Below are 26,437 nucleotides of genomic sequence, written 5' to 3'. Positions count from 1 at the left end.
TGTGAAGAGGATTTTTTTTTTTTAAGTGGAAAGATGGAGAGGGATGCGCGTATATGGAGCTAAAGTCAGGCCAACTATGGTACTGGATTAAGGAGAATCCAGGGCTAGAGGACCAGTCCATGCCCATGGTAATAAATGCCCTGTGGCAGAGGGATGGAGACCAATGGAAGGCCTGGCAGCAAGGACACAGCCCAGGTCACTGGAGGAGGTTGTAGAGCTGGTCCAGAGGTCGGACATGAAGAGAACCACAGCTCAGGTACCAGTGTCTCCAGAGCGAGAGGGAGAAGCTCCGCTGTCTCCAGCGCGAGAGGGAGAAGCCCCGCTGTCTCCAGCACGAGAGGGAGAAGCTCCGCTGTCTCCAGAGCAAAAGGGAGAAGCCCCACTGCCTCCAGAGCGAGAGGGAGAAGCCCCGCCGCTGTCTCCAGCATGAGAGGGAGAAGCTCCACTGTCTCCAGCACAAGAAGGAGAAGCCTCGCTGTCTCAAGTGCGAGAGGGAGAAGCCCCGCTGTCTCCATCATGAGAGGGAGAAGCCCCGCTGTCTCCAGAGCGAGAGGGAGAAGCCCCGCTGTCTCCAGCGCAAGAGGGAGGAGCCACGCCTACCCCTGCGAGCGAAGGAGAGCCGCACCAGTCCCCCTCGAGCGAAGGAGCATCGCACCAGTCCCCAGTGACCGAAGGAGAGCCGCACCAGTCCCCCTCGAGTGAAGGAGAGCCGCACTAGTCCCCAGTGACCGAAGGAGAGCCGCACCAGTCCCCAGTTACCGAAGGAGAGCCGCACCAGTCCCCAGTGACCGAAGGAGAGCCGCACCAGTCCCCAGTGACCAAAGGAGAGCCGCACCAGTCCCCCTCGAGTAAAGGAGGGCCGCACCAGTCCCCAGTGACCAAAGGAGAGCCGCACCAGTCCCCAGTGACCGAAGGAGAGCCGCACCAGTCCCCAGTGACCGAAGGAGAGCCGCACCAGTCCCCAGTGACCGAAGGAGAGCCGCACCAGTCCCCAGTGACCAAAGGAGAGCCGCACCAGTCCCCCTCGAGCGAAGGAGAGCCGCACCAGTCCCCAGTGACCGAAGGTGAGCCGCACCAGTCCCCAGTGACCGAAGGAGAGCCGCACCAGTCCCCAGTGACCGAAGGAGAGCCGCACCAGTCCACAGTGACCGAAGGAGAGCTGCACCAGTCCCCCTCGAGCGAAGGAGAGCCGCACCATTCTCCAGTGACCGAAGGAGAGCCGCACCAGTCCCCATTGACCGAAGGAGAGCCACACCAGTCCCCCTCAAGCGAAGTAGAGCCGCACCAGTCCACCGCGACTGAGGGAGAGCCGCATCAGTCCCCAGTGATGGAGGAAGACTATGTGCTGCTCTTGCCTCCACCGCTAGGGGGAGACTACCCGCTGCTCCCACCTTTGCCACCATGGGGAGACTACCCTCTGCTCCCACCTGCGCCACCTGGGGTTGCATGTCCCACACCACCTGGGGTTGCCTGTCCCGCGCCGCCTGGGGCTGCCTGTCCCACACCACCTGGGGCTATATATTAAATTTAACAGAAAAACACAAAATGATCACTAGATTTTTATTTTTATAAAGAATTTGTTTAACAATCCCCAATTGCCTGTATGCAATGGACTCTTATGCAATGTCATATTATTAGGAAGCCTATCAGAAACATCATCAAAAAAATCTTGCTACTTGGACTGCATGCCATTTGGTTAGTATTTGTTGTGGTGGTAAAGTAAAAAAAAAAAAACTTTTGCTCAATTTCCCCCAAAAAGCTAAAACACATTCTTTAGCCTCTCTCCATATTGCAAAAAGTTAAGCAACCCCATACAATCGGTGAGAAGCTGATGTTATTACCTGTCTAAGTGTGGACATCGTTGAAGATAATGGATGCACAAAAAATCCAATGTGTCCCGCTGTCGAATAATACTGTGCAAAGCAAAGACTAATTGAAGACATGTCAGATGATAGAGGTTTGCAGCTGAATGAACAGCTTTGCTTTCCAAATTGATTCTGAACAACGGTATGCATTTTATAAGTACTCTAACTTTACTGTGATAATACTCCTGCATTTGATTGACACAGCAAGTCTGTTGTATTTACGTGGTTGAACTTTGACAAAGGATTTGAGGCAGTAGTATTACGTTAGGTCTTCATCCATTTTCCAACAGCAATAAAACCGTTTATGTAACAATAGAGACATGTTGTAAGCATGATTTTTATTAGAGCTTTATTTATTGTTTTGTACATTCTCAAGCTGGATCCCATCAGAAGTTTTACTCTCAAAGTGGTACAATGATTATTTCAAAATATATCAGTTTATATTTAGCTACCTCATTCAATAGTAAGACTTTTGTTGGAGTTAATGCTAGTAGGCCTATCACTGTTGACCCATTGGTGGCAGTGGGTGTAGAGCAGTGGTGCACAACTCAGGTCATGGATGGCCAGTGTCCCTCCTGGTTTTTGTTCTAACCATACCCTAAATTAGTTAATTGAACCAATTAAGCTTCTAATAAGGTCCAATAAAGTACTTTAGGGTGCAGTTGGAATAAAAACCTGCACAGACACCGGCCCTCCAGGACCGAGTTGTGCACCACTGGTGTAGAGGAAAGATTTGAAAAAGACAACTGAAAAATGTAGCGATCACTAAAAAAAGCAGTGCATATGTTTCAGTACAGTTGCAGACAAAAGTATTGGCACCCCACACTTAACCCTTTGCGGTCCTATGTCAGACCCGGTCCGACATTGCAATTATTCCTATCCGGCCCAATGTCGGACCCTGTCTGACATCATCAAAAAGACGTAAAAAACGGGTTTCTAGTCGTTTTTTCTCCGGAAAAAGCAGAGAAAACCATTCAATGGCGGAGTGGCAGCGACGGGCCCAAACAAGCCGAAAAAAAAGGATGTATCTCATGAATAGTCATACTTGCCCCTGGCATCAGATAACGGCGGTCATAAGGAAACAAGCTGGCTGTTACTGCATCAGCGCTCACAGAATATCACGGACAATTGCAGAGCTTTTTTCAGATGTTATAGTAATAAAATAATGACTTGGATCGCATTATTGAGGCGTTTGGTGATAAAACGAGTGATCAGGAGATGATTGATCGGTATATACGACTATTATTATTATTATTATTTATTTCTTAGCATATGTGAAAGCTATAGCGAACGAAAGGGTGGGGAGGGGCTGGAGATGCCTAGCGAGTGCTTTGTTGATATGCAGGGCCTTTTAAACCCGTTTGACTGTGGAAAAAAAATACTTTTAAACAGCGCGTTTAAAATTAACTGCGCGTGTGAAAATAAATTGGACATGGCGCGCCTTACACGCACTTAATAAATGGACTGCAAAGGGTTAATATAAGATAATTCAAGAAAACATTGTAAATAGAATTTAGTGAACATTACCCACTAATTAATATGACAAATACCAAAATACACAATTTATTTTTAGCTTAACAAACAATCTTTATAAAAAAAAAGCTCTTAAGCAATTTCAAATATGTTAGACTGTGTCTCTTTTTTTCTCTGAATAACAAAAAAAGCACAATTGTGTATTACGCACAAGTGGCTGTACTCATTACAAATACTTGTTTGTACTTGGACTCGGGCACACCCCTACTCAGAAGTTTAGTACCACTGTGATCTCAATAGAGCGTTCAGAAATGTCTGAACTCTAAGAACATAGAGTAAATAGAAAATACATATTATCTTTTAAGAGTTTTGATGTATGAGTCCTTGCTTGTGCTTGATGGAGTAGAAATCTCAATGTGCACAGCTTACCACTGCAGTGAAATGAAGGTTTTACAGCTGTGGTCCACATAATACCCATGAGAGCTACTGTATCTCCAAGTAACGGTAAACAATATTGCCATGGGGATCTGTAAAGTACTGTATTTTCAAGAAAGGCTATTAAATATAAACAGAATATACTTATTACAGGCTTTGCACTGCTTCCAACAATTATTCATGAAAAAAGTAAACTTGGATAAAATTGAGTACCTTCTCCTGGAGCTTCTAGTTTGCCCTCATTACAGAATACCAAATATAATTAATGACAGTATGGATATGGTAGCAATGGTATTTTTATTCTGGTACACGTCCTGAGCCTACGTTAAAAAAAAATTCCATAAGCAGATTTAATGCATTTTTAGATTAGATTAATTGCCAGATGGATATGTGAACAAGACTATAAAAAAGAAAACATAATGTAAAAAAGTAAAGAGTTCTGTTGTAAAAAAACAACAGAAAAGAACCAGATGTAGAAGTGCCACATGAAGGGGTACTTAGTACTTTCTAATGAGTTAGATGGGATTGCTTTTCTAATTAGTTAATTTAAAAAGCTAGTCCTAAAAGAGCTTACGAGTACATTGGCCAAGCAATGTAAGAGGAAATTGTTCTTGTAGCATTAGTTCATAAATGAGTGCTATAGCTTGTGTAAGGTCCGACTTCACTGAGATTCCACTGGGGACATTATAGACCGTTCCAGGGACCAAACCTGTCTTTCGCTTTCCCTATATATAATAGAAAACCAAACAATGGGCTTGTTATTTTTTCTTTCTGCGTACCTTTTTCTTAAACAAACAGTGTTGCCTGGCCAGGCTTACTGCTGCTAAAAATAAGAGACAGTAATACCTTATAACGTGGAACGTTTATTGTCCCACTTTATAAGGTATTTGCTACAGATTGGCATAGTTACATACATTGCCAGAGATTCACTGGGAATTGTTGACAATGGCCGGTTAATGTCTGAAGTACTCTTATGTTATAAAAACAACATCGCCCAAAATAAGCGGCTGTTGACGTCAATGACCGGGCACTGTTGTCAGAGCCCAAGAGCAATGGCCAATGACAGAATTGGCCGATTTTGGCCGTAACACACACACATACACACACACACATATATATATATATATGAAAATCAAAGAACAATATACAAATTTGCAATGTTTTTAAGTTATCATTTTCTTGCATCATTATCCGTCGGTATCAGTGGGAGCCTTTGGCTTGTTTCCCTGATATAAGCAAGTCATATCCTGGCTTAATTGTAAAGAGAGAGACACACACAAAGTTTGCTGTAAATCCAACCTACTCCAAAGTTTGGTTTTGGTAGCAGTCATTGCTGAAAAACCTGCTTCACAAATGTAAGTAGAGGGAAATGGCAGCAGGGTTTTCAGAGCCAGGTTTCTAAACTTAGGATACTCTGTATTGGTTTTAATCCAGGCAGGCAGAGAAGATGAAGCATTGAAAAACATTTTCAGACCCCTGTCATTTTTTAGTTCGATGAGCTCATCCTCTTGCAATGCTGAAGAAGCTTCTCAGAGGGGTTTAAAAAATGAATCACGAATCCATTCTTTCCCGGTTCTTGGGTCTTATGCAGACAGGAATTATTGCTCAAATGTTTCTGATAATGACTTCAGGTCTTGTATCAACTGAGAAAGTCCCTGCATGTTTTCTCTCGAACTTTCTGCAAAAGAAGGAAACATGTCACAGATTCCTCTATCCACACAATTTTTCCAGGTTTCAGGCTTTGTTTTGAAAGCTGCAATCTTATCTGCCAGTTTGAAAACAGATGCCATCCTCCCTTGCAATGGCACGTTGAGTTCATGCAGCAGAATAAAAATGTTGCTCAGATAAGCAAGCTTGGCTAGCCAGTTCTTGTCACTGAAGTGATCGGCCATCGGTGAGCTTTTCTCCGAGAGGAATCTTTGCAGCTTTTATATTAACTCAAATACTATGGTTAGAACTTTACCTCTCGATAACCACGAACCTCTGTGTGAAGGAGAAGCTGCCTGTGATCTGCGCCCATTTCATCACACAGGGATTCAAACAGATGAGAATCAGAGCATTGGCTTTTATGTGATTGACAACACGCACCACATCACACAAAATGTCGTGAAGTTCAGGTGATAATTTCCAACATTTCACGGTGAATAAAACAGTGGGTAGATTTTCATTCTGGTGCCACTACTTTAACTATAGTTGTGAGGCTGGAGAGTCTTCCAGTCATGGCAGCAGCTCTGTCAGTACAACTCCCACATAAAACTTCCAGTCAAGCTTGCTTGAAACATACTGATCCAGAACTTTTTGCTTCTAATTAGTTAGTAAATAGAGCGTGACACTGGGAAATACCATGCACAGTCATCTCAATTTTCTTCCTGAAATTCTGGCCAAATTAACACCGCTTAGTAAATGAGGCCCTAAGTATGACGCCTTCAGTAAGTATGGCCATGGCCGTATTACCAAACGGGCAACTGGGACAGTTGCCCAGGGGCCTCCGGCCACCAGGGGTCCCCCGACGACATGTCATGTAACATGCATTTATGCCACTGAAATAAATCAGAATGAGCAAGTCAACTGTCCAATGTTTACACACTCACTGTTAAGCACTCCAAATTGACCAATTAAATCGTGTGAATATTTTCTACCAGAAGACATACCCTTTATGATTGGTGCAATGGTAAGGGAGGGTGGGTTTAATGTAAAGGCTGACAAAATTAAGAAAAAAAAATGTAGCCAACTAAGAGCAAAACCAGAAAAAGCATGGATCGGCGCACTCCTAGCGGGTACGTTAAGCGAAAGCAAAAAAAGGAGAAAGAAGCGAGAGAGGCAGCTCTTTTACAAAGTGTGCCTTCTATCGACAGCGTTTTTTAAAATGGCAAGAATAAAAAAGAACTCAGAACAAGTATGTGTCAGAAACACCTTAGTGCGCTTTCATTGATGGCTATTGAGTCCAAACTTGTCAGAGAGCTGGACTTTGATGACGTGGTGACTGAATTCTCAAGGAAGAAATCAAGAAAGAGGCCTATCTAAGGTAAGAGGCACGTTTATTTATTATTACATGCTGTTATGCTTGCTGCTGGTATGTATTATTTAATTACATTTGTAGATGGTGTGCTGTTCATTTTTCATTGGCTGCTGTAGCCTACTGAACAATCAATTGAATTTTGTAACCGACATGTCAACCTGATCTCACAGCAAAACATTATCATGGTAACGTTTTCACTAGACTCTGAAACGTTACCTACATAACGTATTTTAGGGTTTTTGCTGCATTAACCACAATGCTTTGTCAGCGTTTTTTCTGCATTAACCACAATGCTTTGCAGGTGAAATTGTGATGTTTTCAAAACGTATATTCCAATTGTTGCATTTATACCAATTATTTATTTGATTTAGAACGACCAATTTGTTTGCTTTTAAACCAATTAAATTGTTAAAAAACTAAATTTAAAAATGACTATTCTATGTCCTTTCATTTTAATTCCATACATGGACTTGTTGTACTAGTGCTAAAATATACACTGCATTTTTTTTTTATACATTTACACAAAACCTCGCTTAATATAATTGTAGGAGTGTCAGCACTGTACTTGCATCCAGAGCGCTTCTGCCGATGAAAATAAAAATACAGGTAACAACAAAACAGTATTCGGTTCAACAGAGACAGTCAGTAGCTTAAAATCAAATAAGCTAAATGAGTAAAAATACGGGTAACAACAAAACAGTATTCGGTTCAACAGAGACAGTCAGTAGCTTAAACACATTTAAGTGAAGTGCTCTGTGTTTCTGCATAGTTTGAAATTTGAATGTGCCGCCCCTGACAGGGACCGGACGTTGAAAAGAATTGTGGGAAATGTCGTTTTAAAACCTTGAAATATACCCACATATCCCACAATTCTTTTCAATGTCCGGTCCCTGCCTATTGGCTGAGCGCCGCACTACGCAGAAACACGGAGCATTTCACTTAAATGTGTTTAAGCTACTGACTGTCTCTGTTGAACCGAATACTGTTTTGTTGTTACCCGTATGTTTACTCATTTAGCTTATTTGATTTTAAGCTACTGACTGTCTCTGTTGAACCGAATACTGTTTTGTTGTTACCTGTATTTTTATTTTCATCAGCAGACGTGCTCTGGATGCAAGTACAGTGCTGACACTCCTACAATTATATTAAGCAAGGTTTCGTGTAAATGTATAAAGAAAAAATGCAGTGTATATTTTAGCACTAGTACAACAAGGCCATGTACGGAATTAAAATGAAAGGACATAGAATAGTCATTTTTTTAACAATTTAATTGGTTTAAAAACAAACAAATTGGTCGTTCTAAATCAAATAAATAATCGGTATAAATGCAACAATTGGAATATACGTTTTGAAAACATCACAATTTCACCTGCAAAGCATTGTGGTTAATGCAGCAAAAATGCTGAAATACTTTATGTAGGTAGCCTAGTGAAAACGTTACCATGATAAAGTTTTGCTGTGAGATCAGGTTGACATAGTAGATATAACTAGCTGAGGTTGAGTTGATAGGAGGAAGGGTGGGAGGGGCTCATGATGAGTTCGTGCCCAGGGGCCCAGAATTTGTTAATCCGGCCCTGAGTATGGCGAGAAGTAAATGTCATTGGCCTTCAAACTCGCACCTTTTTCGTTAACAAAAATAATCAGGCTTTCCTTTTAGAGCTGTTTTTTTTCTAGGTGCCTAATACGTTTTGAAGGTTTCATCACTTCGTTACTCAGGGTTTCTGCACATATAACGCACAGAGGTTTTGGCGCCTCGGAATTGCCAGGCGGGATTTTATACTTGCAATTGAAACTTGATTTTCTTTGTTTCTTTGTACTTTGAATTTCTGCACTTTCACAATCATCTCTGTTGTCCTCTTCTTTGTCAGCCGGAATGTCATGCCCATGTTTTTCGTGAGCATTCTTGACATTGTGTTGGTGTTGCGTTGAAATAGGAGCAGTTTTTTTTCTTTCTTTCTTTCTGACACAGCAACGCAGCTAAACACATGGCCATTGTAGCAGTCAATTCTGTGCATGATGCAATAACAAAAATATGTGGTGTATACGTTGAAGTCTTAAAGACGGTACACCATGGCCTTATTATGGGACACTTGGCAAGTCTGCTACCCTTATCTCTTAACATTCTGTCACGGCTTGTCTGTGATCGTGTAACCCACGCCAGGGACCAGTAGAAACTCCTCTGGGGACTGGCACCGGTCCGCGGAAAGGTCATTGGGAACAACTCTGTTAATGTATCTGATGTGCAATCAGCCAACTCACAACATTTATAGATGATGGATAATAAATTATGGAACATATCAGGTGTGCAATTTCCTTTAAATATACTAATTATATTTTATTATTTATGAATAGTAAATCAGAGATATACATTTAAAAGTTACTGTCACGTTTGTATTAATGGTACTTTTAAATGTGGGCTATGCAGGTTTTAGAATCATTTCATTGAATATTTTGATTTTGTAATAACCGTCGTTAATTGCTAGTGATTGTTTGTAAATCGAAGGTTTCTTGCTGGCTTCTTCTCACTTATTACCTGTTTATCATTTTACCCCAGCTTTGCGCTATTTACATTTTTTGTTCTGTTAAGTTATAGTTTTAACAGGCAGGGTTGTGTGATGCACTGCTGTTACAGATTCTGTCTCCGGTTGGTGAGATAAGATCAGGTTCAAAGCTCTATAACCATGAATGCAGACAAGCCTGGATCTTTTGAATAATGGTTAAGATACTCGCTTGCGGTGGGCGTGGTAGGCTGTAGGCACCCTGTCTCTACCATTTTACATCAGCAAGAATGTCTTAATAAAAGGAGAGGAATAAGGATACAAGTTTCTGCTTTCAAAGTCTTACTATTAGGCAGGCTCACCTGAACAAACATTAAAAAAATTAACTGCTGGAGTTTCTGATTTCCCACCATGACATGGCTCTGTTCAACACAAGAAAATAAAGATATTAAATAACTGAAGCAGAGAAGTGTGCCATTCTGGTTGGCCAATAATTTCTTATAAAAAAATTATATTTTTCATAACATTGTTCATTTTGGAACGACTAATATAATAATGCTACATCTCTCCCAAGTTTGAGGGTTGGACATCTCATTTGGTTTCTGCTGGCCATTAATTTTCATGAGAGAAACATAATTTTATATTTTTTAGTGACATAATATCCCATATTTACTTTGACTGCAAATCCCACTGAGAAGTATAAAGTTTCGACCCAGCTGTAGCTCGTTCCAGAGGTTCTGGAGGGGCCATCCAAGACTGAGCTGTAAAGACTCAAAAATTCGAACTTCGGTTTAAAAAACGCAATCCCAAAATAGCACAAAAAAAGTTATTGACACAGTTGCACAAACCGTTGACATTTTTAATACAATTTCATACAAAAACGACTTATCAAATTGTAAATCTAAAGCAGTGGCACTCATTTGTGGTTTTTTTTTTGTGTAGGGTTTCTTTAAGGTATCTCTCTCTGGCCAATCCTTCCTCTTGATTGCTTCCTGTTCAAAATAAGCAGTGATGATCCTTGCTTTATGGGGATGGGCATTGTCATCAACCAGAAGTTTGGCTTGACTGCACCAGCACAACGTCTCACTATCTCATCTCTGTACCTTACAGCAGTGAGGGAGATGTTCTGGATCAATTCTCATTTTGGTCGTATTTGTGACTCAGTTTGAATATGGTGACCTTACTGAGGGGTCGTGACACTTGTGACCCTGTGCACCCTGGTTTGATAATGGCCACTGGTTTGATAATGACTCCACATACCGCAGACCATGCTTTGGGACACATTCAATAACCTTATTATTTTAACAACAACTAATCAGGTACACTTAATACTCACAGGTAGACTTTAATGCCTGTATGAACCTTCTTCTTACTACAGATCATTTTCTACAGGTTAAATTGTATATTAACACAATCAGCCATTTAATAAATGACACAAAATTAAACTCCTGTTTTTTGAAAATCTTGATCCCTATCAAAAGTTGAGTATATTTTCATACTAGGAAGCGGTGGGTAAATTTCCTTCATGATAAAATAGTATGCACTTCCTTGATATGCCAAATTTACATACTATACGTAGAAAACACAAACTATCCAATATCTCTACGGTACTTCAGTACATAGTTCATTGATTTAAAGATCTATGGTTTGGAACATGCCAATAAAACTGTTAACACCAACAGCCTATTCCATTTGGTTTTATTCATATTCGGTTTGAAGACCAACTCAGTGGCATAGTTTGAACCCAAGATAATATCGATTCTTCTTATTACTAATTCCAAAACCATACAGTTTCCTGATCGTAATGCCCTATTAAAAATGACAAGCTTTCATCACTGGTTAATTTAACTTCCTTATGATGGAGGACTTTTTTGTTAAGTCTGCTAACTTTTGAAATAAGAACTGCCAGAAAACATACAAAACATAAACTAGAGCTAGCTGGTTTCATGTAAGGTATATTATCTTCAAAGACGTTACATTCTTTTTAAACTAAACTTGGCATATAGAACAGGCAATTGAACTGTTATATCAGATTATCTATTTATGCAGATCCTTTTGACATGGAATACAAATTAGCAGGCATGTCTTTGTTAAAACTTCTAAATCTGAAGATTGGCTTATCATTATTAACTACACCAACCTGGACCCGAAATGGCTGCATTTTGTGTCCTTGTAAACAAGATGAACTACATCTGTAATCATTTATTGATGCCTTGTATTTATCCCTCACACATACTAGATCAGTTTTATAAAATTCAGACTTCAACATGAGAATACTCTTTTGAAGTTTGTGAATAATAAGGACTTAATGTGTGATGTTACATTGTGCATACAAATGGTAGACTCAGTGGTAGACCCTTGTTAAATGTTAAAACATAACTGTCATAAAAATAATATAACAGTGTGTCAGAGAGGTACCAAGTACAATCCTATTATAATAATTACAGTAAATTCAGACTTAGGTCTGACTTTTCTGGCACTGCCATATCTATACTTTATAATGGCTCTGGCTCCATCATTTTTAAATAATGCTGTCTTTACAATAGACAAGTAACTGTAATGAAATTCAGGTATATAATAAAATATTGGCAGACGATTTTCCTCCCAAACCCATGGGGGCATAAAGACCAATTCACTGCTCCTGTTAGGCCACAATTCAAGAACAGCAACCTGGCATGATGGAGCAACCTCTCGCTGGCATGACTCACCCTGCAATCCATGCGGCTGTATTATTTTACGAAGATTGAACAGTAGCCTGCTTTGAACACTTTAAAGTGGCAGTGAGGTAGAAAATATACATTTTGGTTCATTGTATGCAGCTTCCAATTTTAAGTCGTACATAAAACAGACTATATACATTTTACTGCCCGGAAAAGGTTTACTCTTTGGATCACTGTGAAATGTGATCTATTTTTCAAACAAATGTCATCTTTTATTATGTGGTTATAATTTATTCTAGTACAATTTACAATAAAGTATAAAGTAATAAGGGGCCGGTTTACAAGGCAGTGCCAAAACTAAACTTTAAAAAATAAAATAAACCCCACACTCAAAAAGCAATCCCCTTAAAATAAAATCATTTATAAATATGTTCAAGTGAAGTGCTAAAACTGGATGAACACAGTACAGCCTGTGTAAGGCTTATGTCGTTTTTATGTTGTTCTGTCTGTACCAGCTTATATTCAACCGGATTGACTACAAATGGATAGTATTTAGATATATTCAATTTATGGGTTTGTAAGAAAAATAGCAGTGCTTGTTAGTATTTCTAAAGTGCATCCATCAAGTGACTGGTGTTGTTTTTTTGACTATCCAGCAGGATCCTAGCTAAAAGCTTGCAAAACTCAATTAACCTACTTTCTCAACTTGAATCAAAACAGGCTAACATTGTTGAATCAGCATTTATAAGAATACTTGTGCAGCACAAGGGGGCATTCAATGTTGCAAGTAACATCATTGTCCCTTCAGTCACAGTTAGAATGGCTACTATTTAGTGGAGGAAGAAACATGGTATCCACTAGAAACCAGTAAAGAACAAGAAACAGTTTATTGAAGTTATAGCCTTGAATAGCTTAATGGGGCCAGGCAAAAATGTGCTTTGCTTACAAATTAGATTTTTTTTTTTTTTCAAATGCATTTTATTTATGGTGACCCGTCCCATCATAAAACACTGACAGATCAGCTTTCAAAGACTTTGCTCTGCTCCAATTTTGAACGCTAATCATGCAAAAGTGTACTGTTTTCAATTGATACTTGTCTAGTTTTGCTCCTGAGCCCACAATTAGCTGTACATGTATTCATTCATATGGTAATGAAGGACTTGTTTAAATTAACAGCAATATTAATTAAATTTGGGTGAATGTAAGAAAACAAAATCATACCGGAAATGAGAAAAAACAGAATTTTGAAAAAGATTGCATAACTTCCAGGTCCAATTTGAATGGTTAACAAGCAATATGCTAATATGTTAAGGTAACGTTTATGGGACTAAGCAAGGCTCTTTTTTGACTAGCGAATACCCCATCCTTGTCGTTACTGTCATCATGTTTATACAGGTTATAATTCATCTGAGCAAATATATATTTTTCTTCTTCTTCTATCCAACTTGACTCTTTTGCTCCTCGTTTGCATTTAAAATTGGACATCAGAAGCGTACTAAGATAATGCGACACATAGGAGCAACGCGGTCTGTGGATTAAGTCATTTGAGTTAAAGGCTTTTGAAAATAGTAGTTTGGAGCAAATCTCTGAGAAGTGGAGCAGTGCAAAATTATCCAATGAGCAAAACAATTGAAAATCCGCCTGTAAACATCCTATCAAACAGTGACTTCATCCTCCGAAAACAATAATGCTTCATACCTGCCAATATTTTAGGAATACAATTGATTTTATGATGCTCTTCATAACCCCTCCGTCCTTTGTGGAGGGTGTTATATATTGATATACAATCAGCAGTTTGTTAGTAACACTGTAGGAAGAAATGATTTGGAGATTCCATTGAATAATGAGGAGGATTTTAAGTCATTTTAATACTGAAACTATTTAAAAGTGCTTGATACACTTTTTATTTGCTTGATCTTTCCGAACAGGAACTGAACATTTTACAGAAACACTAAGCAAGAATCATACTTTTAAATAAATGAGCCAAATACCTTATAATAACGCTTAGTCTGACAGTTAGACCTGAGGATTTTTTTTTTATATTCAAAGCCTGTTAACAGAAAACAAACCTGATGTAGTGAAAATTTACAGAAAACCTTTCCACGCTTGTTTAATGTCAAATAGGTTCTATGTTTTGCTAACAATCCAAAGTTAAGTGTATTTCTTGGGTCAGATGGCTCTCACTGCATTCATTAACCTTTTTGGACAATCCCAAATAGACTTTTTTTTCAGATGTTTTGATCACGTCATCTATATGGTATCAGAGATCTTGCATTTTCTGTTTATCTTTGTTTTTGTTACATTCACCTGGAAAAATGTAATTTGGAACTGGTCTTTACAGGACAGAATAGAGGTTGTTTACTCTGGTCTCAAATGGATTGTAACCTTATAAAATATACTAACAATCTAGCCTAAATTCTGAAGTCAAACTACAAAAAATCAAATATTTTGGCTGATGCCTTTGTATAATACTAGTTTCATTTCGTTCCACCTCAAACAATCTATGAAATGGACATTTGAACTTTGAAGTTTGGATGACCCTTAGAGCAAAAACAATTTAATGACTAAATTAATAAGATACAGAGTGATCAATGATCAAATTTAGTTATTTTGTGGGTCTATTGTGCTTTGTTTTTTTTTTTATCAATGTTCGGTTTTTCATGGTTACTGTTAATTATGACCCTATTTAGGGGCTCAAAGCACTGCAGAACAATGAGCTGATGCAATTGTGTATTACAGAATCAGCCGCTCTCCTCCAGTCCCAGCCCAAGTCAATGAATTCCAATAAACAATGATGACTACAGAAAGTTCACATATAGTTTACAGATGAATGCAGGACATTCACATGTAGTTTACAAACTCCCCTGAATTATGCACTATGAAACAAATGCACATAAATCAGGGGTGTCTAATCACGGTCCTGGAGGGCCATTCCACACCTATATTAACAGGTAAAATGATATAACTCCTTCAAGGTCTGGATGGAGATTTAATTAGTTCAATTAAACTATTTAGGGTTGGAACAGAGACCAGGAGTGGAAGGGCCAACTTTGGACACCTGACATAAACGATGACAAGATTTCTCACCAAGACAGCCTTGTCATAAATTTAGAAACGATGTATACATAGAATATTGTTACAGCTCTATTACAGCTATCATCTGTAAATGAAAGATAAGCACATAAACACCCAAATGCTTGCAATAAATTGGTCTGATTACAATGTCTGACCCAGTAGCGACTCCCTTAAATCATCATCAGTGTCAGCAACTAGGGAAAAGCGTTAAGTCAGGGGTGCCAAACTCAGTTCCTGGAGGGCCACAGTGTCTTCTGGCTTGTATTCCACCCCAGCGCTCAATTATTTATTTATTTTTTTATTTGATTTTGAATCAAATGCATCTTTGAAATCATCAACTGTAAAAGACCTTGAAAAAATATTAAATATGTCCAATTGAACAAATAATCAATTAAGTTAATTGAGAGCTTAAGGTAAAATGAAAATCAGAAGACCCTGGAGGACCCATGCATTAAGTGAACAAGCTCAATAACTAAGAGATTCCCTTCAACAATCCAAGCCTTTACAAGGTCAGTATTCATATTTTACTCTGCAGTGTAACCACCAGGCAGACATAAACTAATTAATCCCACCCTCATTCTATTTTAACACTGTGAAATGAAGTAATTATTTCCATACTGTAATACAACGTTGCCAGGTTCAGTCCTTTTAGGGATGATAAATAATTATTATATAAAATCTTTTTCATACCATCATCTCAAAGGATCAGATTTTAGCCTGAATATATTTCTTAACTGAATATATGTGACAAATTGAATCAGGAAATAATGAATTGCTGTGAATTCATAATGCTGTATTATGCACATGACATCCAAAGTTTTGACACTCCCTCTGCTGCAGATAGGGCCGTATTAACTCAGGGGCTTTAGGGGCTGCAGCCTGAGGGCTCTGATTTTGAGGGGCCCTGTGACAGAAATATAATGAGTTTTGGTTGTAAATCTCCCTCCTGACCTGTGAGGGCGCTAAGCAGCGAAAGGGGAAGTCTTTGGACCGGCTGGCCTGACCGTTCTTTCCCCGGGCCGGGAAGTCGGTCAGTCTGGAAGAAGGCGAGACTCCGTTACAGGAACGTATTGACCCAGAAGGGGAACGACGTAGCAGCTGCAGACAGTAGAGACAGTAGAGACAGCTTTACCAAGGGGTCATGCGTGATAGCATAAAGGGGACGGAGGACCGTAAATCTTTTCCTTCGCTTGGTTCAGAGTGATACGGAACTGGAAGGACTGGGAGAGATTGAATTGTATTATTGAAAAAAGAGTTAGCGTGTGTTTTCTTTGTTTATAGCACTGTTAGTAATTGTCTTTTGTTTTGTAAATTCACTAGATGGCTAACACGTCTCCGGAGCTGTCGTCTTGGGCCAGCACTACCCAGAACAACAACACCACAGTCACTGTTCTATTATTATCACCCACCACGAGCACTACTGCACGCACCCGGACTGGTGACCATGTTTAGTTTTATTGTGGGGCGGATAAAGTGTTATTATTTGGTTTGCAAACCATTATTATGGTTTCCTTCCGTGCTTTACACATTGGTGTGTATTGCCGGAGGATTATTGTTTGGTCGCCAGACCGGGAGTTTACAAATAAAAGAAACCCCTTTTTCAAAACCGGCTTACAGTTTTCGTTGTGTTATTATTTCTGCACTGCATCACCTCTGCACCTGTTTCTAATCAGCAGCCACTTTGCCACAGCCCCCCCCCCCAAAAAAAAATATAATTTAGAATACAATATATAAAATAAATAAGTAGTGTGTGACTGTATGGATCGGAACAAAAGGGCCATATTCAGTTGGAGCAGCGATTGCCTGATCATATGACTTGACCTGCGATCAAATCACGCGCCAGTTTTATCAGTTGTGCCGCAGCACGACCGTGACGCAGTTTAGAACCGATGAAAATGTCAGGCAGAGCAGCACCTAGAAATTTTGAGAGCAACTAAAAAGAGGAAACATAACAATTAAAATGTCTTCGCGAGGAAGGTATGTTAAGGAAAACATCAAAGCTGACAAGCTAAAATATACCGAAAAATCAACAGGAGGCGATTACCAACGCTAATGGATTACAATGTGAGTTACCATACTGGCAAGTCCTAACTTTTTAATTTAGAGAGTTCGTAAGAGATAAGGACAAAACATTTCCAAATAATTTGCTTTGCCTTTACAACAAGAGTTTGCGGTTTGCATTTCCAAACATCAACTCTGGTCAAATATGGATCAGCTAAGACTGAATAATTTGACATTTTGAATAATTTGTCAAATCGGGTGTGGTGGTAGTAAAACAGTAAAGGAAAGGAACTGAATATGCAAAGAGGGGCCCCCAAAAAGATAGCAGCCCCGGGCCTCCATTAAACTTAATCAGGCCCTGGCTGCAAACATACTCTCCTTAATGTTCCATAAAGTGATAATGAGGCAGTTAGACATGTGTGGACATAAAGGCTGATTTACACTATTTAAAGTGAAGACCGTCTGGAGAACATGTCAACAGAAACATGTATTTGTGGCTTCAGTCTGCTTACTGGTGTTCTAAAAGGAAGTAGGCAAAAAAATAATAAGATCTCTGATAAGTTGCAAGTTCCCTATCTCTGTGACCATTATAGAATAACAAATTGGGAAGTGGAAAAGGAAGGAGGGTTTTGTTAGAAGGGGGGGGGGGTTGCGGTAATTATCGGTAGCAGTTTAGTGAAGGCACTGGCTGGAATTCAAAACATTTTTGTAACAGGCTCCTGTGCTGCTGGAGGTGCCAGCTTTCAGATAACAAACGACAGGAACATTTTTTTAGGGTTAGTATAGGTGTGCTGAATGCAAACTTCACTGGAAAACCAGCTCAGTTGCCAAATGAATATAAATGACTATTTATAATTTTCCTTTCCCAATTGAACAATTATTATTGTGTCTGTTACTAGACATGGGTATGAAAAGTTCTATCAGTTACTTTATCAAGGTCCCTGTCCAGAGAATTGGGCTAGGCCTTAACCAAAATGTTTTTATTTTGGATTCTTTCTTTTTATTTTATTTTATTTTTGCTTTAAAGAAAACCTCCTTATCCAATATTGCAGTACAAATGGCAAAAAAAAATTATTATATGTGGGGAGTTTAGTTGGGTCTTTGAAAAAAAGTGCATACCTTAATAACTGACATTTACAAAAAAAAAAAAAAATAGTTAAATCTTTATTATGTTTGCATTGTAAAAACTGGACCAAATGCAAAAAGGTCAAGATGTTCAAAATAGACACACTTTCATGTAATGTTATGTTGATGGGTTATATGCTTTCTCCCTAAAAACCTCTAGTACAGTACATGCCGATAGCAGAGTGGGAAGAAATATTAGCCCAGCTTTCTAAACTTTTGAATAAGAGTCTTGTAGTACATTTTGAATCATTACCCAACAGTTATTTTGGAATTATGTAAGGACCTATCACCTATAATGTAATTAATTTATTTTGTACTGAAAAGTTTTTAACCTTTACATGTATTTCTTTTTTTTTGTCCTTGATCCGCACATTTCTTTAATAGGCCTTGATCCATATGGATAAAACTCACCGTCTCCTTTACCGTGCCAGTAATAGTGACTATTTCATCGGGTTATGCATAAACGACATTTACCACCAAACCCCAGCCCCGAGTCCATTTCTTTTTTTTTTCCTGAGCCCACTTTAATGACTAGACGTAAAAAATATATAGGTGCCGTCTACACTGGGATTAGAAACAAAAAAAAAGTAGTATTGGCAGACTGTCAATAGAAACACAAATACGTAAATCACAGCTGACAGATTGTCAAAATTATTTAGTTATATAGGGAGATACAAAACTTTTGGCCATAGTTGTGTGGTCCAGTGGTTAAAGAAAAGGGCTTGTAACCTGGAGGTCCCCGGTTCAAATCCCACCTCAGCCACTAACTCATTGTGTGACCCTGAGCAAGTCACTTCACCTCCTTGTGCTCCGTCTTTCGGGTGAGACGTAGTTGTAAGTGACTCTGCAGCTGATGCATAGTTCACACACCATAGTCTCTGTAAGTCGCCTTGGATAAAGGCGTCTGCTAAATAAACAAATAATAATAATAATAATAATACTGCTAATTCACTGTATTCTAATGGATAAATTACAACCGTACATGCAATACAATAAACATAACCTCGATTTACGATGGTCTGTACTGTATAGCGAAAAATTTTTTATATATTTGACCCATACTATTAATTATAGTTCATTAAATGTATTGAGACTACTGCTAGGAACTTTGTCTGAAAAAAAAAAAAAAAAAAACACATACAATGCACACAGCATCCCGAAATCTCCATCTGCCATGATGCTTGAACAGAAATGGAACTAAATGTTTTTGCGAAAAGGCTAAAACCTGTTCCTCATCGCACAAGCTGAACGTGTCAGAGTCTGTCTGCCTCATGAAATTCCGTCTAACGGATTGTAAAAATTCAGTATTTAAAAAAATACATGTTTTTGGGATATTAATTTGTTGTGTTTTTATAGAAACATTTTCATACTCTCGTTTCTACTTCAGGCCTAGTAAATCCTAGTGCTGGCACTGGCTTCCGGTAGACTTTTGCTATATCATTTTGTAGTTAACATGATGTTAAATAAAAGATCTGAATTATGTTCATAGGTTTTTTTTTTTATGTCTCAATCCTAACATTAAAGGTAATGCAAAACTTTTGTCCATAGCTGCTGAAAAATACATATCTGTGTCAAATGGGATTAGTTCAAGAGGTTGTATTTTAGTAACTAAAAATAAACTGCAAGAAATATGTTGCGTCTTCTAATCGGAATTTCGCAATGAAACCGAGTAATATTATGTGACAGGCAGGATTTTTAAAATTTATTTTAGTTTAAAATAAGCTTTTTGTAGGATAAAGGTCTACTGTATCACTGTAAAACCAAATGTTTAAGAATTAAACATCTACAAGAAACTTGTGTTCATTTTGGAAACACAATTATACTACACACAGATTAGAATTTAAACACGTAAATTAGGTTTCTCCCAATATGCTTCACCTTGATCAAAAACATATTAAAATGCTTTTGAACAGGGATAGACCTTGCTGTATTAGGTATGTAATTATGAACACACAATGCCAAAATAGCAGTCACACAGACAGAAGCATTTACATTATATTTCATTGTTTTTGATCAGCTAAGGCTTAAGACATAACAGGAAAGCTGTTTTAAAACACACAGAATGCAGTCGTGTTATTAAAATAAACTTGCAATGCATCTCTCTGATTTAGTGATGAGAAACAAAAGTGCAGATGTATTATTGTATATAAATGAATTTTGCAGGTATTTGTAAACTGAGGGAATACAGTAACAAATACAAACATACTTTTTTTTGGCAATTTAAGAATTCATTTTAGGCTATTTTAATGTAACTGCGTGGGGCTGTCTTGCTTTGGCCATTTGTCATTCAAACGAAAGTTTCAAACAAATAGCCGGAGCTTGCTGACGCTCCAGTGCCTTCTACGTTCTTGTCCGCTGGAAAGGAAACGTGATCATTTTTTTCTCAACCAGAAGTCAAATATCATGAACTGTGACAAATTACATTTCTGGTTGTTACAGTTCTTTCAGAAAGGCATGTGCATATATAAACTATATATAGATATCATCATTTTTTAAATCAAAAAGCGTACATTGCTCCTAACCTTTCACTCATGTACACTGCCCCTAATCTCTCACTCACGTACATGGCCCCTAACACCTCACTCGTGTCCAGCACCTGTGTGTGCGCAATTTATTGTTAATTTTAAAAACATGATATTTTGGACAACCTGTCTGCCTCCAGACATGTCCCGTAGCCATAACGTGACGGTGTAAACAGAGGGTGTATGTCATTGACGTCTTAAGTAGGGGACTGTGACAGGGTAGTGTCACAGCCCAAGCTGTTACTGGCAGGAAAGAGACCCAGAGACAGAAAGCTACAGTTTAAGCACTTAAAAACTGGTAGAGAGCTGACCAGGTGACAATAAACCAAGTAACACTGTTAACTATGTATACAAACGTTAACCCTCCCGTTTTCCACTCTCTCTACAGGTTCTTTTGGGATTCCGTGACACCAACCCCAATGATGAATGTCCAAGGAGCACAACACAGGTGAGTAAGCTTCAATTTTTATTACAATCAAAAGCCAAGTAATCTTTATAAAAATAACAATTTACACAATAAAAATACAATCCCAACTAAAACTGTAAATACAAAATCGATCTAACATAGCAATTCTTCCTAAAACAATTGGTTTACATTAATACTATCTAAAAACAAGTTAAATTGTGCAAATAGGCAGGGAAGGTCCTGGTAACCCACGATACTTCTCGACCATGAGAAGAAGTCATGGCACAGAAATGTGTAGCCTTGTATTCCTTGCGTCCCGGCTTGTAGTATCACTCCAGGCCAAAAATGGCCCTTGTCCTCTTTGCTACAGACTATCCCCACACTGACAGGCCCCGTCAAAACCCGAGGCCGGCTTCTCTCCGTCCCGAATGCGGTCTTGTTGGTCACTGTCCAATGGGGTCAGCCCAAAACCCGGGCCCAGGTACCTGCTGTAACAAGCAAGACAAACTAAGCCACCGTCAGTACAGTTCTGTTGCAACATATTGTGTCCCAAATTTAAGTTTGCAAAGATATTCCAGCAGGTTGTCTTATATACAAACCACCACAAAAATCCTGTGCAATCAGTATAATGTTATTGGACACACTTCATAATTGCTTTATAGCAGTAAAGTCGATATGTGTGTTTGTGACAAAGAGAGAGTGAATTCTTGTTTTAGATCTCCCTTCCGACCGGTGAGGGCACTGGGGAGGAGGAGCAGGCGGAGCCGCGGTGCGCAACGTCACAGACCCGGTCGGGAAGCGCGGTGGCAATCACGCATTGGCTGCAGTACGCATGGATACACCTGCTAACCCCTGCACTTTTTGTTTGTCCATAGAGCACTGACGGGATGCTCCGGGAATACGTGAGAGGAGCGCGGACCCGGAAATGCCGGACTTTTCACCGTAGTTCTCCTCGGGCTGGATTGGGGAAGAACGTGCAGTGGTTTTTTGTGTTAAATTATACTTGTTTTTGGTTTCTCCATTTTCTTTTGGGACTGCAACCTTTTTCCCCTTTGTTTAGTCGGGTTACACATTGTTGTGTATCCCAGCGCTATTATTATTTGATCGGGTTACACATTGTTGTGTATCCCAGTGTTATTTTTGTTGGTTTCTTCTGTGGTGAATTAAAACCGGGAGTATATACCACCAAACCTGGACTGGGCTGGCGATTATTCACACCACACACTCAGCTATCCTGCCACAGTGTTGTACTGTCTAATGGAATGGTTTCCAATTGCACACTGAACAAGATTATTCTAGCCCTGTGTAAGTATCCGCAAGTTTCACCACTCAGACAAAAGTATTACTACTTGGTTGTAACGTCCCTTTATCTGTTTGTCCAACTTTTCCAGGTTCTTCCTGCAGTCTGTTCCTCTAACAGCTTCTGTCATCCACTTCCTGGTCTGGGTCCTCAGGCAACACAGTCTGCTCTGTGCTGACAACACACCTTGTATAGGGCAGTTAGTGGTTTAATGAGGTAATGGGTAACAGGTGATGTAATTAGGTTCCTTAGAATGTCAATCAATTCTACCATTTTGTAACCCGTGTACTAATAATAAATACAACAAAATAATCAACATAAAAAGCAAAAACTGAAGATAGTAATTAATATAAAATAAAAACAGCCAAATAAATTACCACCATCTTTTATACATATGCCCCCTTGTATTACTTCCTAGGTTATGGAAAATGTCTAATCGTCTAGTTTAGCTTTTCCACGCTGGTGCACTTAGACAAATTAGTTGACAAGCCAATATTTTTCAGATTAAATGTCAGACTACTGCTACAATAAAGGAACATAGTAATGCAGGGTATCCAATCCTGGTCCTGGAGGGCTGATGTCCCTCCTGTTTTTTGTTAAAACTGTACCCTGCATTACTTAATTTAACCAATTAAGTGCTTATAAGAGCTTAATTGGTCCAATTAATTAATTACAGTACAGTTGAAACAAAAACCAGGAGGGACCCCGGCCCTCCAGGACCAGGATTGGACACCTCTGTAGTAATGGTAAGTCAACGAATCTCACAGAGGCCAAGCCTGCTGACTGAAGGCCATGCAAAGCCCCAGCTCAGCCCTGCACACAGCCGCTAATAAAGTGCTGTCGACCGGACGTGCCATTGAGCCTAGCATGCTAATTGAAAACAGCAGCACCTGGGAGCCTGGTTTTTTCGCTCTCTGTCAGTCCCGTAACATACACTCCGTGGTTACAGTAACAGCTTGAAAAAAATAGCATAGTTAGGTATGCAATAAAGTTGTTCTTTATACCCAATTTAGTATTTTAATATATAGAGTCTTGGTACATTACTATGATTAGCTATATAGCAGTAAAATGTAACACTATGGGGCAAAGAAAGAAAATTAATATAGACCTACTTGCCAGAATCACATTTATTTTAATAGCCTGATTATTTTGTGCTCTTGTTTGAAGACAGCAATGTTATGCCAATATTTGCACCTTTATGGCAGTTGTCCAGGTAAAAAAAAAATGTAACAGAAGTTTATTACTTTCTAACCTAAAATACTGATAACAAAAGGTTTAAATCTGCTCCTTAAAATGTGACTGTTTTCAAAATGTCTGTCTCTTGCCCAGCAATGCAATGAACCTGTGTATTCTAGGTAAAGGGTTCACGTGTAAACGTTCAATACCCATAATTGATCTTGTGCAGTTAGCAATTATTACTTTTTAAACAGCTTATTATGCCAGAACTGTTATCTTTTGGCATTTCAATTTCTGCTACATGGAGGCACTGATTTATTTTTATATTCAAACTAAGGTGTCCTTGGTTACACAGATGTGCAGACGATGTTGAAAGACTGGAGATGAGAAGGGTTCCATCTCAGTGTAAACAATTTTATTATGGGAAACAGAACAACACCCATTCCACAGGTCTACTCTTACTTACCCAAGATATACATGATGCCAGAGATACTGGTGATCAAGGAGTAGGGTCAAAGCTCATCTGTATGGCTTCAACAGTAGATCTCTGTACTGATTCAAACATCTACAATTGCATTATTACAACCTTATATGTTTTAAAAATGTGTACACTTTTTTAAATGGGTTGACTGCAGGTACTCACATATTAAATCGTATTTCAGAACAGGTAACCAGTCCCAGATTTTTTTGTACCTTTGCTAACCTCTAATCTAAAGTTGTTCCCTACCAAATGTATGTATTTTTACTATATATGAAAATTCGATTTATTTTAAAGGGTACCTGTACCCAAAAACAACAAAGCTCTCTAAGTACTCCACATATCCAATAAATGCTTCTTGCTGCACCGATTTGGTCAACAAGTCGCGCATTTAGCAATGCTTTAAAATTTTTTGTCAATTTTCTGGATACGCATTTTCAATACAGAAAAAACACATATATATCCCTTTTTGTAAAAAGGGACTGCAGAACCAAGGCTGCAAGACAAGCATCTCAGCGTAACTAAAGGTCCATATGGTAATGGGAGGTACAGGTGTGTGCTCACTTCCAGGTAGCAGCCCTGCACATTTAATAATAATCTTTATTTTTATATAGCGCCTTTCATAGTGGACCACCATCACAAAGCGCTTTACAAGATACAAGACTAGGGTGTGTGAACTATGCATCAGCTGCAGAGTCACTTACAACAACGTCTCACCCGAAAGACGGAACACAAGGAGGTTAAGTGACTTGCTCAGGGTCACACAGTGAGTCAGTGGCTGAGCTGGGATTTGAACCGGTTTTGATCTTCTGGTTACAAGCCTGTTTCTTTAACCACTGGACCACACAGCCTCCTATTTCTGGATAGGAATGTCCCTGGAAGCAGCCCTTGAGGTAACAGTGTATCTGGTGGAATGAGCTTTAAACCAGTAGCAGACTCCCTATCAGCCAACCTATATAGTTATTTGAATGCTTTGAAATGCTAGAAAACTATTTTTGTAAAGTTGATACGGTTCTGCAGCCTGAAGTAGCTGTGTATGTGTTGAAGTGTACATGTAGGTCCATTGCTACAGCACCGCTGGACCATAATGATGGATATCTCTTGTGTCATCTGGAAAGAGTTGCATGTTCTATGTCTTACTTGATGACGGCAGTCTGTGGTTGTTTGTGGTTGTCTGGTTCCTTTGGCTGCTTGTGTGGGGGTGGGAGTGCCGAGTTAGGGTTAAAAACCCTAACGCCACATTTCCTTGCTTTTGTGGCAATGAGATCAACCCTAACTGCTGCATTAACTTAGTTTTTTGCAATGAATTTCCTTGCTTTTTGAGACTGGTTTTATTTTCATTATAAACTACAACACTTCTGTGGAGGTGTTCTATACATAACTGCTGCATTTTATTAAACATGTTAATGCAAAGAGTGCAAACTCAGTAATTCTAGCAAAATAGTAAAACAATGCTGATCGTTTGTATCTACACAGTTTTTAAAATCTGTGATGCATAATTGTAATGAAGTGTGTCTTAAGGTGGGTTGACACTAGACAGCATAAGTGACTAACGTAACGTAGTAGCCCTTTACGTCAGTTTAAACAGGTTTTAATGGACAAGACATAAGGTTCATTTCAAAATGCCTCTTATGTTTTGTCCATAAAAACCTCTTTAATTATCATCTATTAATAAAACATTTATAATGCAATCTTTGTTAACAGTAAAAAAAAAAAAAAATGAACAAAAAACATGTAAATATTTATTTTTTTAAGGCTTGAGAGCAAGGATTTAACATTTCACTCATGCTTCACTAAAGTTAGAACTTTTTTTTAAAGTGATTATATTAAATGTTAAACTGCATTTACAGTGTTTTTTTTTTACTGCAGTTCCAGTGTTCCAGTTATTGTTCCTGTACTTTATTGTTAAACTGCAAGGACAATTGGGCTGTACTGCAGTCGGAGTTAGACTGCAGTTCCAATGGAATTTTACTACATTGTGGTGTTATCCCTCATAAGGACACATCGGAAAACTGACTTTCCTAGTAACTTGGGGTCCAACCGGACCACAGCAATAAAATCACATATAACTAACAACTGGAGTAAATGAAAGAATGAAAATGTGTATAGGAACACTTTATTTTGCTTTTCCTTTACTTCTAACCATCGTTTGGTATAATGTGTTGTTTATGCTATGCAAAATGGATAAGACGCCTAATGCGCACAGCTGTCTCCTAGCAAGTGAAGGCACCACTGTATTCTGGACACTATAGTTTATTATAGGGACATGTCACAGGCACGTGAGATATCATTGGAAAGCCCCAAGCCTCCTCTTTCATTTGGTATATTGACTGTGTTCCATTTTCAAGTTACAAGCACTTGAACACAAGCACAGCACTGGAGCATACAGGCATGCCTGACATCA

Source organism: Acipenser ruthenus, chromosome 5, assembly GCF_902713425.1.
Source record: "Acipenser ruthenus chromosome 5, fAciRut3.2 maternal haplotype, whole genome shotgun sequence".
Lineage (NCBI taxonomy): Eukaryota > Metazoa > Chordata > Actinopteri > Acipenseriformes > Acipenseridae > Acipenser > Acipenser ruthenus.
Note: the sequence above shows the minus strand (reverse complement) of the source record.